This window comes from Rhinichthys klamathensis, unplaced genomic scaffold (assembly GCF_029890125.1).
Source record: "Rhinichthys klamathensis goyatoka isolate OS25496 unplaced genomic scaffold, OSU_Roscu_1.1 h1tg000076l_1, whole genome shotgun sequence".
NCBI classification, from domain to species: Eukaryota; Metazoa; Chordata; class Actinopteri; order Cypriniformes; family Leuciscidae; genus Rhinichthys; species Rhinichthys klamathensis.
The window spans coordinates 845,037-858,206 of record NW_026606618.1 but is presented as its reverse complement, the minus strand read 5'-3'; the positions used below and the strand labels follow the sequence as shown (position 1 = coordinate 858,206).

Sequence of the window (13,170 nt, the reverse complement as noted above, 5' to 3'; positions counted from 1 at the left end):
AAGTTTGTCTGATGGCTTTCAGATCCTCAGTGTCACCCCTGTAATTTCTGCACCCAGATGAGTTGAGGTCACTGCACTGTCGCAACTCTTCGAACCAGGGCTGGGATTCTGGGATTCAATCCCTGAATCTTTTTTTACCACTATGTTTCCATACGTGGTCATTTTTGTCGCGATTTATATCTCTATTTCCCGTGTAGCGTGTTCCTGTGGCTTTAGCATGATGTTAAAATAATTTTTTCAAGTTGTTCAAGATTTCAGTCTTTCTACTTCATAATCTCATGTTTAATTCAATGTGATACTTCTTTTTGTTAAATTTACTCGCAATTTTTGAGTGAAAATAGCGGTCATAGGTTCAATTCCCAACAGGGGTATTAAAGTTTTTTTAATTTATATTTAAATTTCAATTAGTCTTTTCAATTTAGTTTTCAGTCTATCATTGTTAGTTAATGTTAATGTTAATGAAATAAATAATTTTTTTGTAATTGATATAAAGATAAATAAAGGTGCAAAAGATATAAATTAGGTGAAAAAATGTTGCCTGGTAAACTAACTGAAAAGTTTAATCACTAAAATGACTCAAATTAAAACGGATTAAAATTAATTACTGACTTAAAAATGTATGGAAATATAAAAAAATGACTAAAGTACATAAAAATGACTACAAAAGGGAAAATTTATATATTTTTTAAAAAATAAATAAAAAGCTAATTTAAAATATTAATAAATGCTATAATAATATACAAATAATGCTAAATTAACACTGTAATGTAATGTACAGATGGGTTGTAAAGGTTTATACCATGGATCAAACTCTTAGTTTTAGAGTAATACAAATTTATATTAGTTCAGTTTTTATTTTTGACTTTTTAAGGAACATTGCCACTTTTGACCCCCCTAGCAGTTAAAAAACAAAACTGCAAGCATTTTGCAGAAGAACATTGTTTTGGTTGTGCTTTGGCTCTGTGTTTAGTTTTAGTCTATTCAGTTTTTATGAAAGATAAGGATACTGATTCCCAGGGGTTGTACGTACTGATAAATATACCTTAAAATATCTGTGGAATGCATAAATGTAAAACATACTTCTGCTGCATGATTGAAATGCAAGCAATACTTTTGACTGTCTGTGGGCTTTTTATAGTGAATTCTGCAACAAAGTGGAAGGTCAGCTTAGCTAAAACAGTTTTATTGACCTTGTGGTCAGAGTTTCCCTCTGTAGATGTCATAGAACTGAAAATTTCAGTTCTATTTGAGGGATTTGTTGGCAAGACATGAGTCTGGCCATTTCAAGGTCATGCTAAACTCTTTTAGCGAGGCGTGATGCCATGAACCATGCAAACCTTGACACAATCCATAGGAATCACTCATTTTTATACCATCTAAGTGAAAATAAAAGATTTCTCTGTGAGTCGATGTAAAAAAGTGGTGTTTTAAAGGTTAGTGGAAGCTTTTTAGACTTGGCTTTGGTGATATTGAAAATTGTACCTATTTTTTATTTTTTTTACCTTTGTTTATGTAATGTCAACAAGTCTATTATAGTCCTATATATTTCATCAAAAGCTGGTCCCAGACGCATCAGCATCAGTGGTTACTGGAATATGCTTGTTTGGAGTTTGATTTCTAGCTCCTTGTTTATTTTGTAGCATTCCCTTTCAGTGTGCAAAGAAGTTGGATCATTGATGTGTAAAATAAATGATCTGGACTCATAGCTTTGGCTGTGCATCTGTCATGTTGACGATCGAAAGGAAAGAAGGGAAGGAACAACAATAGAAAGAGAAATGAAGTTTTGTGGGGTTGTCAGATCTCGCTACGCCAGCGTGCTGCTACATGAAGTTAATTATTGGAATGGTTCAGTAACTCACCATGACTTTGTATTCATTCTTCTCCTAAAGCTGAAGTGAAGGGAAGATTTAGAGCTGGCAGTCTCCCAGCGTTTCTTTCCGTCTCTCAGGTTCCCTACATCAAACAGAGCGCATATGCAGATCTCCAATACTGGAATATTTATGAAACGCAGACCAATCCCTCCTGTTGCGACGCCATTTCGGAGATGGAACTAGAAGTTTTTGGAGGTTTGGGATATGATGATGTACTTCCTAAGCCATTCATGGAGCAATCTGCTCTTGGCAGAGAACGCACCAGTGGTCAGTGGTAATTTTGTTACTGTGAAATTTAATGTCATAAGAAATTTTCCTGTGTGAAACAGAAAGGGCTTGCCTGATGAAAATCTTTCTCATGAGCATCAGCATTTTGTTATAAACTGGATCAGAGGTCATACATGCACATTTCCCAAGCTGAGAACTTTGACAACATTACAGCAATTTGTTTTTTATTTTATTGTGTATTAAAATAGAAACGCAAAAAAAAAAAAAAAAAAAACAGGACAGGACAGGATTTCAGGTTTTATTTATTTATTATTTATAAATAAAATAATGAATTGTAATAAGTTCCATGTGGGTCATCTATTATTCCATTAACTTTTCCTTTTGTTTTAGGTTTTTGTCATGGTATCAGTTCAGTAGTAGTATCGAGATATTTTAGTCAGGTATCCTATCAAAGTCATACTTTTGGTACATTAAGAAAAACTAAACCTTTTTTTTCAAGATTTACACATTTTAATTCATAAAATTCCATCAAATTAAATTTAATAATCCTTAGTTATGATTCATATTATGAATCAAGAATTTTGATTAAGTAAAAATTAGGTCTGTCAGTCGATTAAAACATTTAATCTAATTAATTACGTACTCTGTGATTAATTAATCTAAATTAATCGCATACATAATTTTTGCTGTAAAAGTATTTGAAATATTTCCATACAAATGAATCAATGAATAATCAGCATTTGTGACATTTAAAGTTCAAAAACTCTTTTATTATTATTTTCACTGTTCAAATAATGGCCATAACAATCAACAATGTGACCTGATATGCTGAGGAAATCAAATCAAAAGTGCTTCCGGAAGAAGATTTTTTTCACTGTACATACAAGGCATGTCAGGCCACAGTTATAACCTAGGGGACACAATGAATAAATGAACACTCCCCTCAATGTCAACACTATTGTTCTTGTATATGCCATAAATAAACTCAGGCAACAGAGACCAAAAGTTGAACATAGTGCAATATGAATTCCAGGGCTTTTTTGTGTAATTGAACATAAACCTTCAATAAAAAATCTTTTACCACATTTCACACAAAAAACAACAACGCAACATTTTTTCATTTTTAAGTTGTAGTCAAAACACATCTGCCTCAATTCTACTTCTCCTTCAGCCAGTCACTAAGAAAAGTAGCTTATCTACATTCTCAGAGCTCAAGGCTGACCTCTTTTTTGGACTATGTTACCTGCAAGTGAAAAAGGTCTCTCACAAGGGACAGAACTGGCAGGGGCAGCCAGATGTTTGCGAGCCAGGACAGACAGCTGTTGATGGGCTCCTGCATGAGTTGTCCACCACTGCAGCGGGCATTCCTCCATGCTGATGTTGGGCTCGGTTTCACTTTATTTTGATGGTCCCTTTAACACATTCTTTTGACTAGAAGTAACGTTGCACCTACATGTCTACTAACTCTCGTTAGGGTGTTAGTAGAGTATTAGTAGACTGGTAGGGTTAGAGTTAGAATAAGTTGACATGTACTTGCAAAGTTACTGTAAGTAGAAAGTCTGTTGGAGGACCAACACAATAAAGAGTTAGCAGATATTAAGCAGACAGTCTACTAATACTCTAATGAGAGGTAGTTGACATGTAGTTGCAAAGTTACTTATAGTCAACAGAATGTTCAAAAGGGACCATCAAAATAAAGTGTTACCCTGGGGTCTGCTTTGTAGCGGTTCAGAGCCCTGCTTGGTTCCACCGTGTCATCATCATCTGAGTCTGTGTCAAAAGCAAAGAGTAGGAGGCTTCTCTTCTCTGCAGGCTCTGGGTTAGCCGTACTGGGTTTATTTTGCAGCAGTACCTCAAGGCTGGTCCACACCTCTTTTCTGTCTCCTCTTTGAAGATACTTCAAGTCCTTGAAGCGTGGGTCCAGTGCTGAAGCTATGTTGGGCCATCCAGCGTTGAGGTTTGCTTGCCGTTCAGACAGGTCCTTTTTAAAGGCAGTCTTGAATTTTCCTATGTAGGCTGGGAGCAGGCAACACCACAGAGCAAGAAACAGAAGTCTCACCTCCAAGGAGCTCAGTCACATATCTGCAGTGGATGATAAGAGATGCACACAGTACATTTATTATATCAGTATCATAGTAGTAGCCTACTTAAATAATTTGCAAAATAAATTCAATTTCTTTCTGCAAGCCTTTACCTGCATGGTTCAAGGATGGTTTCCAGCCTCTGAAGTTTGTCCCACTCAGATGTAGTCAACATATTCAGCTTGTGCTTCTGTCTGCTCAGTGTGGCCTTGATAGCCTCCTGGTTCTTCAGGAGACGAGTGATCATCATGGCGAGTGACGAGTTCCATCTTGTGGGAACGTCCTGAATCAGACTTTCTGTCAGTTGCCCTAGTTGATTTTGCTGCTGGTGGAGCTCATCTGAATTGGCAGGGCTGTGTTTAAAATGTCCCACTATCTTACGACACTTTGCCAATGTGTCACAAAACCCACTGTCTGCGAGGCAAACAGTGATGCTTCTCTGTAACATATGAGTAACACAAGACATGTGCTCATATGGAAGCTTTCTCGCCGCAGCAATCATGTTTCGAGCGCTGTCTGTGCCGACTGTGGTGATCTTTTGTTGAACTCCCCCCATGCCTCCGCCACAGACAAAAACAGCTGGGCGCAGGCATGGGCGTAATGCCTGGTGTCCGTTTTTAGCATTGCTAATGCAAATGACTGGAGTTTCCACTCACAGTCAATGATGTGTGTCGTAACACCAAGGTAATTGTGATTGCTAACTGAAGTCCAGTGATCCCGTCAGTGCGATATAGTCCGCTCCCACCAATACATCTCTTTTTTTTTTTTTCAGTGTCGTACTGCTGATGGATTTTTAACATAATGGTGTTTCGCGATGGCGGGTTATATGTTATGTCTGAAGAGGCTAATTGCAAAACCTCTGCTAACCCCCTGTCTTCTATCATCGAAACTGGTCTGAAGGACATTGCGATCCATTTAGCAAGGGAATTGCTCAGTCGGTCACATACAGATTTGCTAAGTTTGCGTTTCAGTGTTTGCTCCAGTTTGAAGATGACGTTGACTGCTAGAGTTGGTATCACGGGACGTGCTAGGCCGTACCTCCGGATAAACGTTAACTCCCGGATGCTTTGCATTGATGTGGTACTTTAGAGTTGATGAACTCCGGTGATATGTAAATTCCTTGCTGCAGACATTGTAGACGACTTTATTTTTTATCAACACTTCCATCAGGCCGTTTTTTATAAGTAAACGTTCCAATCAATGATCCAGGCAGCGCGTTCTCGTCTCCCTCCTTCCTTTTACAGTCGAATGGTGGCTAGAACGGCTGCGAGTCAAAGGTCAATACGGAATGGATTAATCAGCGTTATTTTTTTCTCAGATTAATTAATCGAAATGAACGTGTTATTTTGACAGCCCTATGGTAAAAATACTACAGCTTAATAAAACATTTTGTATAAATCTTAATGGAACAAGGGAACAGGGCCATTTGTTTATATTATCCGTATTCATAAAAAAAAAAAAAAAAAAACATTTTAAATTTAAGATTTAAAGAGAATGTTTTATTACGCTCTAGTTTTTTTTAGGCTACTCATTTAAAATTCTTAATATGCAAGGATTATTCAAGTCAATTTGATGGGATTGTTCTATTAATTAATTAATGCGTAAATCTTAAAAAGTTTTTTTTTGTGTATCGTGACACTACTTTCCATTGCATTGTTTTGTAGAAATATGGGCATGTTGATATTGTAGAACACTGTTAATAGCATTTTATGTAATGCTTTGGCAGACATGAATTTGTGTAGATAGTGATAGATGCAAATTTAAAGCAATATGCTCGTGTCTGACTTCTGCTTCATGTTGCTTCAAGCTTTTGAATGCTAACTTGGAACTTTAAACAAGACATGCTTATCTTGTTAGCTCTTATCTTGTTGTTTTTCACAAAAAACAGATATCTTATATTGGTTTTTGATGTGAGAAGAATGCAAAAGGTAGGGCTTCCCTTTCACTGTAGGGACCTGTCTTAGATGACAGCTTTTCTGCTGTTGTTCACAGAATGGATGTGTATTTATTTGGTCATTATTTACCCACCCTTGCATCTTTCCAAACCCAAGTCACTTTTATTTTTCTCGGATGAAAAAGAGCAACTTGGACACTCTACAAAATATCTCCTTTTGTGTCATACAGAACAGAGCTGAGGTGTCAGTGTTACGGATATATAAAGCTTTTGCCTGGAATGTAGAAAACATCCTTTATTTTATAGTTGGACATTTTATGGATGGAGGAAATTCAAGTTTGACGGTTTCTTTTACAATAACCATTTCCTTATATGACAGCAATATAAGCCATAGTATTTGAGTGAATTTGAAAAGTTTTATGGCTGCATGTTTTTTTAAGGCAGTCTTGAAGTGTCAAAAGACAGTTTCACCATAAAAGTAATGCTTACATCTCTACAATAAACCGAATTGTGATTAATTCAAGTCATTCTGTGGCCTTCTGCAGAAGCTTTTAGCTCTCATGAATGTTTATTGTGGAAAACCATTGCACATATTTAATGAATCCTCACAGGAATGCTTGTTAAGAATGTTTTATGTGTGCTTACTAGAAAGATTTATGAATCCATTATAATATGATGACTGAAGATGGCCAAATCGGTCTGGAAGTGTACAGGATCCACAGGAAGTCGTGTCTAGATACTTGTTCTTTAGACACCCGGGGTCTGCTCTTTGACTCATTACTGGTCATTTAGAAACTGCACAGTACAATCAATGGACCCATCAATTAGTCGATGTGTCAGTTAGTCACAGGGGCAAAAACCCAGCTCACACTTTCGGATACATCCGCCAACTTCACCTCCAAATTTCGATTTCTCCATGTATTCAACTTTCGATTTAAGCGCAATCTGCAGAATCTAGTCAGCGTTTAAAGAAATGCTCAAAGAACTGTGAAAAATCATCCTGATAGCCAGGTGTGACTTGCCCTCATGTTGTTCCAAACCTGTATGATTTTCTTCTGTGCGATACTGTTCACTCAGAATGTAATGAACTTGAATGGGTAGTGAGACCGCAAAGCTCCAAAAAGTACCAGAAATTTGCTGTAAAAGCACCAAAAATGTAGTCCAATATGACCTGTGTGCGCTATGTTTTTGTTACGGTGTTATTCATTTTGTCATGTTTCTGGTTTGTGGTTTCTCTGTCTTTGGTCTTTTATTCAGTTTGTGCCTTGTTAATTGTAGTCTGTTATCCTAGTCATGTCATTATTAGGTCCCTTGTTTCAGGTGTGTTGTCTTGTTAGGTTGTATGGTCCCGCTCGTTGTTCTGATTTGCCCCAGCTGTGTCTTGTTCCCTGATCCCCTCTGTGTATTTATATCCTGTCTTCTCTTTTGTTCATGGTCAGTTATTGAATGTATGTTTGAATGTGCGTACCACGAGTGTCTGTTCTGAATCTGTATTAAAGTCTACTGCTGCGTTTAGATCCGACTTCAGCCTTTGCTTCCACGCAAATCGTAACAGTTTTAAAGGGATAGTTCACACAAAAATTGACTTATCCCCATGGTGTTCCTAAGATGACAACATTGAAGGTGACTTCTTTGAAACATATTTTTTGTCCATACATTGGAAGTCAATTGTCTCCAAAACTACCAACATTCTTCAAAATATCTTGTGTTTTCTGTAGAAGAATTACATGCATGCAGATCATACATATTGATGAGTAAATTATGATAGAATTTTTTTGGGGGGGGTAAAATATGCCTTTAAAATATGGTGCTTTTTATTATTGCCTATTTTATTAGTATTTATATGTGATTGTGTTTATTAGCTTTTGAATTAGCTTTTGTTTTTACATAGTCTGTTTTCATTTTAATTTTAGTTTAAGTTATTTAAGTTTTTTCATCCAATATGTAAATTTTATTTATTTTAATTGATGAAATATATTTCAATTAATATATACCGGTGTATATATATTTTTTAAAGTGGTTTTAGTTGTAGTTAACAACCGTTTTTTACGTTATACTATATGGTCAGTTTGACATTCTTCAAAATGTCTCATTTTGTGCTAAGGTTTGGAAGAACATGAGGGTAAGTAAATGATGACATCATTTTATTTTTGGGTAGAATTTTGAGATCAGCACATTTGTAGAATTGGTTTAGTACGATTGCCATATTCATAAGACCCATGCAATGAAAAGACAGCCCCTCAATCTTCTCAAAGCTCAAAGAGCCACAGTCCAACCTGTCATAAATATACTTTACGAGCAGAATCGTGCGTAGTCACCAATCAGGAGGAGCGTCGAGGCGTCTCTGTGCCGGTTTTGGTCTGTTTTTCTCATAAATGCACCCACACTCGCCCACGCATACAGACACAGATCAAGTGTAGACGGTCGGCATGTTCAGACCAGATATGGACATTGTTAAATTTCTACGGCTGATGTAAATATGTGCAAGCCGAGCTCAGAAAACATGATGCTAGCAACAGATGGAGTGCAGCTCGTAATTTCCCGGGCACATCTATCTGAGATGTGTGTCATGCAGCTGCTACCGCGGTGTCAAGAAAAACAGCATCTGGGTGTGTGTATGTGTGAGCGAATGAGTGATCGGGAGAGAGAAGCGCCTGAGCCACTGAATGATTGAACTGACAGTATCGAGAGCATGACACAGTGGCATATCCCAGAAGTTTTAAATCATTTGCCGTTAAGTGCCAGAGATAAATAAGCGATTAAGACTCCGGATTCCTTTAGGAGTGTGGCAAAATGGCCTACACCGCTCGATTCGCTCGCCACCAGATGCCAAGCGGCACTTCCTGTCAGCGGACGAGAGGGGAGACCTCTGGGAATCGCATTTCCATGACAGCAAACTACAAGTGCGCGAATTTGCATCGCTGACGAGCCAAATGCTCCAGGGGATGTGGCAGCTTTCTCCTCAATTAAACGCTTTGTCATTAGCTTAGATGTAATTGCATTGTGGGTAATTTAAACTAGTCGTTTGGGAGCATCAGACAACAAGTAATGGTGAACTCTAGTCAATGTTGTTATATATATATAAAAAAAATATATATATATATATATATACACACTCACCTAAAGGATTATTAGGAACACCTGTTTAATTTCTCATTAATGCAATTATAATAATAATAATAATAATAATTCATTACATTTATATAGCGCTTTTCTAGGCACTCAAAGCGCTTCACATGGAGGGGGGAATCTCCTCAACCACCACCAGTGTGCAGCATCCATTTGGATGATGCGACGGCAGCCATAGTGCGCCAGAACGCTCACCACACACCAGCTTACTGGTGGAGAGGAGACAGAGAATGATAATGCAATTATCAAATCAACCAATCACATGGCAGTTGCTTCAATGCATTTAGGGGGTGTGGTCCTGGTCAAGACAATCTCCTGAACTCCAAACTGAATGTCAGAATGGGAAAGAAAGGTGATTTAAGCAATTTTGAGCGTGGCATGGTTGTTGGTGCCAGATGGGCCGGTCTGAGTATTTCACAATCTGCTCAGTTACTGGGATTTTCACGCACAACCATTTCTAGGGTTTACAAAGAATGGTGTGAAAAGGGAAAAACATCCAGTATGTGGCAGTCCTGTGGGCAAAAATGCCTTGTTGATGCTAGAGGTCAGAGGAGAATGGGCCGACTGATTCAAGCTGATAGAAGAGCAACTTTGACTGAAATAACCACTTGTTACAACCGAGGTATGCAGCAAAGCATTTGTGAAGCCACAACACGCACAACCTTGAGGCGGATGGGCTACAACAGCAGAAGACCCCACCGGGTACCACTCATCTCCACTACAAATAGGAAAAAGAGGCTACAATTTGCAAGAGCTCACCAAAATTGGACAGTTGAAGACTGGAAAAATGTTGCCTGGTCTGATGAGTCTCGATTTCTGTTGAGACAATCAGATGGTAGAGTCAGAATTTGGCGTAAATAGAATGAGAACATGGATCCATCATGCCTTGTTACCACTGTGCAGGCTGGTGGTGGTGTAATGGTGTGGGGGATGTTTTCTTGGCACACTTTAGGCCCCTTAGTGCCAATTGGGCATCGTTTAAATGCCATGGCCTACCTGAGCATTGTTTCTGACCATGTCCATCCCTTTATGGCCACCATGTACCCATCCTCTGATGGCTACTTCCAGCAGGATAATGCACCATGTCACAAAGCTCGAATCATTTCAAATTGGTTTCTTGAACATGACAATGAGTTCACTGTACTAAAATGGCCCCCACAGTCACCAGATCTCAACCCAATAGAGTATCTTTGGGATGTGGTGGAACGGGAGCTTTGTGCCCTGGATGTGCATCCCACAAATCTCCATCAACTGCAAGATGCTATCCTATCAATATGGGCCAACATTTCTAAAGAATGCTTTCAGCACCTTGTTGAATCAATGCCACATAGAATTAAGGCAGTTCTGAAGGCGAAAGGGGGTCAAACACAGTATTAGTATGGTGTTCCTAATAATCCTTTAGGTGATTGTATGTATATACACTCACCGGCCACTTTATTAGGTACCCCATGCTAGTAACGGGTTGGACCCCCTTTTGCCTTCAGAACTGCCTCAATTCTTCGTGGCATAGATTCAACAAGGTGCTGGAAGCATTCCTCAGGGAGTTTGGTCCATATTGACATGATGGCATCACACAGTTGCCGCAGATTTGTCGGCTGCACATCCATGATGCGAATCTCCCGTTCCACCACATCCCAAAGATGCTCTATTGGGTTGAGATCTGGTGACTGTGGAGGCCATTTTAGTACAGTGAACTCATTGTCATGTTCAAGAAACCAATTTGAAATGATTAGAGCTTTGTGACATGGTGGAAGTAGCCATCAGAGGATGGGTACATGGTGGCCATAAAGGGATGGACATGGTCAGAAACAATGCTCAGGTAGGCCGTGGCATTTAAACGATGCCCAATTGGCACTAAGGGGCCTAAAGTGTGCCAGGAAAACATCCCCCACACCATTACACCACCACCACCAGCCTGCACAGTGGTAACAAGGCATGATGGTTCCATGTTCTCATTCTGTTTACGCCAAATTCTGACTCTAACATCTGAATGTCTCAACAGAAATCGAGACTCATCAGACCAGGCAACATTTTTCCAGTCTTCAACTGTTCAATTTTGGTGAGCTCTTGCAAATTGTAGCCTCTTTTTCCTATTTGTAGTGGAGATGAGTGGTACCCGGTGGAGTCTTCTGCTGTTGTAGCCCATCCGCCTCAAGGTTGTGCGTGTTGTGGCTTCACAAATGCTTTGCTGCATACCTCGGTTGTAACGAGTGGTTATTTCAGTCACTGTTGCCCTTCTATCAGCTCGAACCAGTCTGGCCATTCTCCTCTGACCTCTGGCATCAACAAGGCATTTCCGCCCACAGAACTGCCGCTCACTGGATGTTTTTTCTTTTTCGGACCATTCTCTGTAAACCCTAGAGATGGTTGTGCGTGAAAATCCCAGTAGATTAGCAGTTTCTGAAATACTCAGACCAGCCCTTCTGGCACCAACAATCATGCCACGTTCAAAGTCACTCAAATCACCTTTCTTCCCCATACTGATGCTCGGTTTGAACTGCAGGAGATTGTCTTGACCATGTCTACATGCCTAAATGCACTGAGTTGCCGCCATGTGATTGGCTGCTTAGAAATTAAGTGTTAACGAGCAGTTGGACAGGTGTACCTAATAAAGTGGCCGGTGAGTGTATATATATATATATATATATATATATATATATATATATATAGTAAAACCCGGTAATATTGTGAAATATATTATTAACATTTTTAAAATAACTTTTTTTCTAATATATTTTATTTGATATATTTCTAATTTATTTCTGTGATGTCAAAGCTGAATTTTCAGCATCATTACTCCAGTCTTCAGTGTCACATGATCCTTCCAAAACAATGGCACTGACATATTTTAATAAATGTCAGTGCAAGTTGTTTTCAGATAAAACAGCTCAAACATGCATTTTGGTCTGGGACTTGTAAGACTTGTTTGTGAAACCGGGGGATAATTGTGAACCATTTAACACTGACTGTAAATTCCTGCCTGCATTTCTTGCCAATAACAAAAGAACCATGAATGTTTCTTTACCCTTTTATTTATTATATTTATTTTATTCGATTAGTGCACCACTTCTTCTCTTTGTAACAGTTTATCGCAGGGGTCTCAAACTCAACTTAACTGGGGGCCGCTGGAGGTAGAGTCGGGGTCAGGCGGGGCCGCATCAAGTATTCCACAAAAAATAGTATTCAAGTATTCCAAAAAAGGAGCACAACTGATCCAATATTCTCAATATTTATTATTAACGTTTCTTCTGAACTGTTCCTCTGAATTTGAACATTCCTTTCTGTACATGATTGGTTCTTCATGAGCTGTCCTTCTGACAGTTGAAGTTCATTTTACAAACTTTCTTTGTCTATAACACATATTTGTGATATTTATATTTGCTTAATATGTCCTTTTTATTTGATTTATACAACACATTAATGATATTGAATGTTTTTTTTTGGAAGGCACATTTCCTTTTATTATACTTAGAAAAACAATTATTGCTTTTGAAATGCAAATATTTGCAGTCATGTCTGCCTGTCTTATTGAATTCTTTCTACACATGTATAGTGTCTCAAATTACTGACTGCACAAATCAAAGCAAACCTTCTTATCAACCTGTTGGACACATATTACAAGCTCAAAATTATTATTCTCACATTGTTTTAGAGCAGGGTCTCTCTCCAGCATGTCGCTCGCGAGCTACCAGTAGCTCGTGGCGTGATTGGTAGCAGCTCGACAAGGGGCCGTTCACATATCGCGCTCACATATTTTGCGCGCTCAAGTTCGTTATTTCAAATGTAGGCGCGCGGCAAGCGCGCTCATAATAGAGGGTATGCGCATGACGTCACCGTCGGCCGGAGTGAATGCGGTCACGCCCACAAGTGGCAAAAAGACTGAGCGGCAGCATTTGTTTTCAGCGTGAATGCCGTGAAAATCACACAAAACACATCTAAAACGGGAAAGAGCTTTGCGATTGACTGT

General features: G+C 38.8%; 1 protein-coding gene across 2 annotated transcripts in view; it reads left to right on the top strand.

Annotated features, from left to right (window-relative positions):
- ntrk3a (neurotrophic tyrosine kinase, receptor, type 3a) overlaps positions 1 to 13,170 on the top strand; it is a 219,456-nt gene that overhangs the window by 39,662 nt on the left and 166,624 nt on the right. The window lies entirely within an intron of this gene.